The following is a 6,000-nucleotide window of genomic DNA, read 5'->3' on the forward strand; positions in this document are numbered from 1 at the left end:
CCATTCGGGCCATTGTGAAACCCCACCTCCAAATCACCTGTCACCTCCATCCCCACTGCCACCTCCCAGCTGCCAGCCCCAGTCCACCAGATCTCAGGGTTTGAGCTCAGCCCCAGCCAGGCCTCTGCGTCCACAAACTGGCTCATACTGGGTGGATACCCCCTCCAATCACAGCAGGAGTCCATCACGAGGCCAAGGGCAGGGGCTGGGAGTGGGCACCTGGGTCCATTCTGGCCTTGAAAGCCCCTCAGTAGAGCAGATTTTCTTTGCTGGGTATCTGTGGATTATTGTACCTGAATCAAGTCAGGTTTTTAACCCAGTGCTTCCAGACTCACTTCTCTTGATCTGAACAACTGGCTGCCTGGGGCTTTGGCCCTCCAGGGGTACAGGGGAGCGGCAAAGAGGAAGTTACTTGGGGGTCAGTTTCCAGAACTATGTGGGTGAAAGGAGAAACCCCCCTCTGAAGGGTGGATTAACCCCAGGCTGCAGGGCTTGCCCCTGTTGTCAAGTCACCCCCAACACGGGTGTGTTAGTGACTGGGGTCTCCAGAGGTGGGGACTTCAGGGACAGCTGGAGGGGAGTGTGTCCAAGTAGGTGATTTCTGTCCCTGCTCATTCTTCCAACACACACGGACGGACACGGACACTCACACAGACGCTCAGCACCTGGACATCTGTGTGTGTGTGTGTGTGTGTGTGTGTGTGTGTGTGTTTTGTTGTTGTGGTTTTGTTTTAATTCAGAAAAATCACCTGGCTCTGGAGGGAGCTCTCACAGCAGCTGGAGGCCCCGGACGGGAAGAGCTTATCTGACTCCACCCGGGGTTTGCGTCTGGCAGACCTTGGAGTCCTCACTGCCCTCATGCTGTGATCCCTGGCAGGACAGTCCCTGAAGACAGGACAGCAGGCACTGGGCTCCATCCCTTCCCGGGAGAGCCCGGTGCTCAGGTGGGGACAGCCTCCCCCAGGAGCGCGGGCCATCCCAGCCAGCTTGGGCTGTGGAATGTTCCAGCCCTCTAACCGCGTGGTTGGTCTTTTTGGTGACCAGACCCCGGCCTGAAGCTCTCTAGGGACCCTCCAGGGCCACCTCATTAGCATAACAGAACCCCTCCCCTCACGAAAGGAAATTCCAAAGGGTTTTAAAACTCGTGGGCACCTGGGACAGACTGAGTGTAGTTTTCATTCTATCACTGTTTGTGTAGCGCTTTCCATGACTGAAATTGATTATTTATGCAATTCAGTGCTTACTGTTTGTTCGTCCCATTAGACTGTAAGCTCTGTGCAGGCAGGGATCTGGTTGTTCCTGTTCGGATCCGTACCCTTAGCCTGAGGTCGCTGCCTGGCCCCCGGATCTGCTCGCTAGACGGTTACAAAGCACGTGAGCAGTGGGGAATGAGACACTATGGGACCAGACTGCAGGCCTCCTGTGGTCCGTGGCCCAAATACTTCCAGGCTTTCTCACACTTCATTTCAGTAACTGCTGGGAAAACAGTGCCAGGAAGGTTTGTAAAGTCACCCAGGGTCCTGCTCCATGGAAGCCCCTTTGCAGCAGGGTCCTATGAAGTCTTGGTTGGGGGGAGGGCTGGGAGGAACGGGTGACTCAAGGCGTCATTGCAGTGAGGGGCGTGACTTAGCTCTAAGTCGGGGAAAAGGGCCAAAAATACAAAAGGTGGAAAGATATGTCTCTCTCATGTTTCACAGCCTGAGAAGTGGTAATTAAAAAAAAAAAAAAAAGAAGGAAAATTAGAAGTAGAGAAGGAGGAAGACAGAAAGTGCTGGGGCCCCACATGGGGAGTCGCAGGACGCACCTGGCACCTGCTGAGCAGCACTGGCCATTAGGAGGGGGAGGAGAGACTGCGGGGAGTGATCCAGGTCCTCCAAGGGGGACTGACGGAGGCTCAGGTCACGGGCTTCCAGCATGTCCTGCTGACAGCCAAGCCGAACCTGGAGATGCACTGAAAATATATAAATATATAAGCAACATATCGATGTCTATTGATGAAAATAGCAAACAGAGCAGTGGAGCCTGATGACGTCATGGTGTGGAGATGGGCTCCTGGTGTACTGCACCCTCTTTCCAGAGCAGAATTGAGGGCCTTTTCATATTCACACAAAGGCCTCCAGCCTTCACTTGATCTGCTCAGCTAAGGTTGGCCCTCTCTTCAGCTCCATCATACTTTTATTTCACACGAAAACAGAAGCTTTTAGTACAATAATCGAACAGGAACATTCTTATGTGGTCGAAAATAAAAATATAGTATTCAAGTTTTTTAAGCCCATAAACTTAGAGGCACATTTTTAAAATTAGTTTTTATTAGCATATAGTTGATTTACAATGTCGTGTTACTTTTCTGCTGTGCAGCAAAGTGACTCAGCTATACATATACATATATCCAGACTTTTTTAGATTCTTTTCCCATATAGGTCATTACAGAGTGCTGGTTAGAGTTCCCTGTGCTCTACAGTGGGTCCTTATTAGTTATCTGTTTTGTATATAGTAGTGTGTATGTGTCAATCCCAGTCTCCCAGTTTATCCCTCCCAACCCCCAGCTTTCCCCCCTGGTAACCATAAGTTTGTTTTCCAAGTCTGTGACTCTATTTCTGTTTTGCAAATAGGTTCATTTGTACCCTTTTTTCTAGATTCCACATATAAGCGACATCATATGATACTTGTCTTTCTCTGTCTAACTTACTTCCCTCAGTCTGATCATCTCTAGGTCCATCTGTGTTGCTGCAAATGGCATGAGTTCATTCTTTTGTATGGCTGAGTAATAAGAGGCACACTGTAAAGAGAATAAACATTAAGCTATAAAAAGAAAGTCCCACCACCCCAAAGAGGCCACGTGGGGGTGGAAAAGAGCAATAAAGGAGGAAGGAAAGGAAGAGAAGCACGTTCCTTCCAGGAAAGCCAGAGCAAGTGACTCGGAAGATCTCTCCAGGGCAGGGTGAGGCGGGAGAACAAAGGCCTTGAGAAAGTATGATTGGTCATTGCTAACATCTAGATGACCATGTAGGCTTTTCAAGGTAACTGTTTATATTTTAGTGTTCAAATCTTTTAAAATCTTGCTCTAAATTGAATACTCTGTAATTTCTTTCTGGAAGCCATTACTCTGCATTTGGGCGGCTAGCAACATCTTAACCATACACAGAAGTGGCTGCCAGCCTTGCTCATGTATTATGCTAAAAGACCAAACTAAATGTATCCCAGCCTAGCTTCCCTCAGAGACTGCCACCAATGCCGCAGCATCCTGCCCGCCCCGCAGGAGCGGGTGGGGGAGCAGTTAGGATGGAAAGAGGCAGGGCCTTAACTGACCGGCAGCTACAACACGTCTTTGGACAAGTTAAACACACAGATTTCTTTTCTTTTCTTTCTTTTTGTTTTTTGATATGCTTGACATACCTTAAGCAGTTTATTTTTTACTGTAAGTTTTGTCTTAGGTTGAGTTTATAATTTTATCATCTTAATATCTAATAAAGGCATTATAAGTTTGCAAAAAAATAAACAGAATAAAATACGGTACTTGGCAAATTTCACAGGAACATGTGAGTTTCTGAACACCCTGCTGGAGCCCTTCCCAGGGCCTTGGAAGGGGCCAGCGTGAGTCGGGGGCTTGAGGCTTTAGCATCACGGTAACCCCCTCAGGCCACAGACAGGGTTCAGGCAGAGAGAAAACCCTTCTTGAAAATGCCTGTGATCTGGGCCAAGTCTTTGGTTTCACACTCATGGTGAGTGCGACCCAGAGAAAGGGCCATGTCCAGTCTTTCCAGTCTCCACCAAGAAACCTAAGTGGGGGAGGAAGGTGACCACACACCAAGAATGTCTCCTGTCCCCAAACAACCTCCCCCTCGTTGCTTCCTTGATAAATTCCCTCAGTCACTCCTGAAGTCATGCCCGCGTCATACAAATATTTGCTGAGCATTTGCTGCACGCCTGGCATCTTGGCAGAAGTGCTCCAACTGGTGGCTGATTCTGTGGCTTAAGGCTGAAAGCTTTGTTTGTTGTTCTCTGTTCTGATGATACTGCCCGTATGGGATGGATCACCTCATGGACAGAAGGTTGGTGTCCTGGACACCACTCAACCCTCCAGTGCAGGCGACCCAGGGCTGTGGTCTCGAGACATGGATACGGGTCCCAGCTCTGGACTAATGAGGTGCATCCCTTGGGCACTCAGCCTCCCTGAGCTTTATTTCTTTATCTGTAAAGCCCAGCACTTGGTGCTGAAGAATTTATTAAAACTCAGATGGATGTAAGCTTGGGGAGAGAAAACACATTAGCAAGCTGCAAGCAGCCCCTAGGAGGTGGAGGCTTTGGGGATGGAATGTCCCTTTATTTTCTGCCGAAAATGTCCAGGGAGTGAAGATGCTTAGGCTGTAAAGCATACACGGGCCATCTGTGCTCTGGAAGGTCCTGATCCTGGAGGTGGCCCTGTTGTCCCATCTGTGTTCTGTGGTCCTGCCCCTCTGGCCATGGCCGACTAACCTGCAGTATCTCTGGCACAGGCAGAGCCCATCCTGTGGTCTCTCCCAGGAATCTGAAACTGTTCAGGGACTCAGACAGGGAGGATCATTGGATCAGGGCTGTGCTTGGAACCATTTTCCTGATCTCCCACGCTGGGGGTTTGGGCAGCTGGTTCTCTCTCTTCCCAAGGCTCGAGTTTCCGGTTCTTGGATTCCACGAGCTGCACCAATGTTCTTTCCAAACATCCTTCTTGTGCATCAGTTAGTTGGAAAAGGTTTTTGTTGGAACCAAAAAAATTTACTGAATACAAATGCATAATGCACAGGGCTGCTTGATTAAACAAGATAATATATGTGAAAGCTCTTCACAAGCCAAAGTTTATAGTATACACTTGGTTATTCTGTGTGTCTTTGCTTCTGAAGGACCTGGGATTTGCTGGAATCAGAGCACCCATCCTCACTCGTTTGTTGGATCTTGACTCAGACCTATGACCTTGGACAAGATAACTCCCCAGTCTTAGTTCCTCCATCTGCAAAATAGGGTAGCAAACCCGAGCTCATAGGGCTGTTATGAGCATAGAGTAAGATTCATGTAAAGTGTGTAGGCAGCCCCTCGCATATAATCAGTGCTTGATAAATATTAAATATTATAATTTGGCGAGCACTAATGAGCAAACCCTGCAGGCTTACCATAAAAAGCCACTCTGAATGCTTGAATCTGAATATTTCTCAATTGTAGATTTTGGACCCCACCTGCCAAACTGTGCGTTCATCCCATTCACCCACCTGGGGCCAATTTTCTGCATCATTTTTGCTATGAAAATAAAGGGAATTTGTTCTTACTGTCCTTGAACCACGTTCCAAGGGAGAACTTAAGTCCTGGCCAAATGTCTCCTCCTTTGCAGGAGTTTCTTAATACTGCTTAACTAGCCTTGCCAGCAATAATTCAATATCCCAGTAATACCTCAATCTTTGGGACTGACATATACACATTTCTAGGTATAAAAAAGATAACTAGTGAGAACCTACTGTATAGCACAGGGAACTCTACTCAGTGCTCTGTGGTGACCTAAATGGGAAGGAAATCTAAAAAAGCGGGGATATATGTATATGTGTGACTGATTCACTTTGCCATATAGCAGAAACTAACACAAGATTGTAAAGCAACTATACTCCAGTAAAAATTAATTTAAAAAAATCTCAATCTTTTTGTGCTTTTCAAGTGAGTAACTGTATCCATTTTGACATGATAGCTAAAAAATGAATATTATGCCCCTGATTATATTGTTTCCCCTCATTATTATTTTCATCCTTATTGTATGATTACTCAACTTATTCTCTAAGATTAGTGCCCAGACTCTGGGTGTGAAGGTCTTAGAGGCTGAGATCACAGGTAATTGAAGGCTCCTTGGAGGTACCAGCCACCTGAAATGTCTGTGTCTAGGAAAACATTCCTCACTTTCATAGATGGTAACATTCCAGGGTCGCTGCTGAAGGAGAGGGCTGTCCCATCATCTACAGAAGATATTAGTCATGGCTTGAGGCT

The sequence above is a fragment of the Mesoplodon mirus genome (assembly GCF_964341445.2).
Source record: "Mesoplodon mirus genome assembly, chromosome: 12".
Taxonomy (NCBI): Eukaryota; Metazoa; Chordata; class Mammalia; order Artiodactyla; family Ziphiidae; genus Mesoplodon; species Mesoplodon mirus.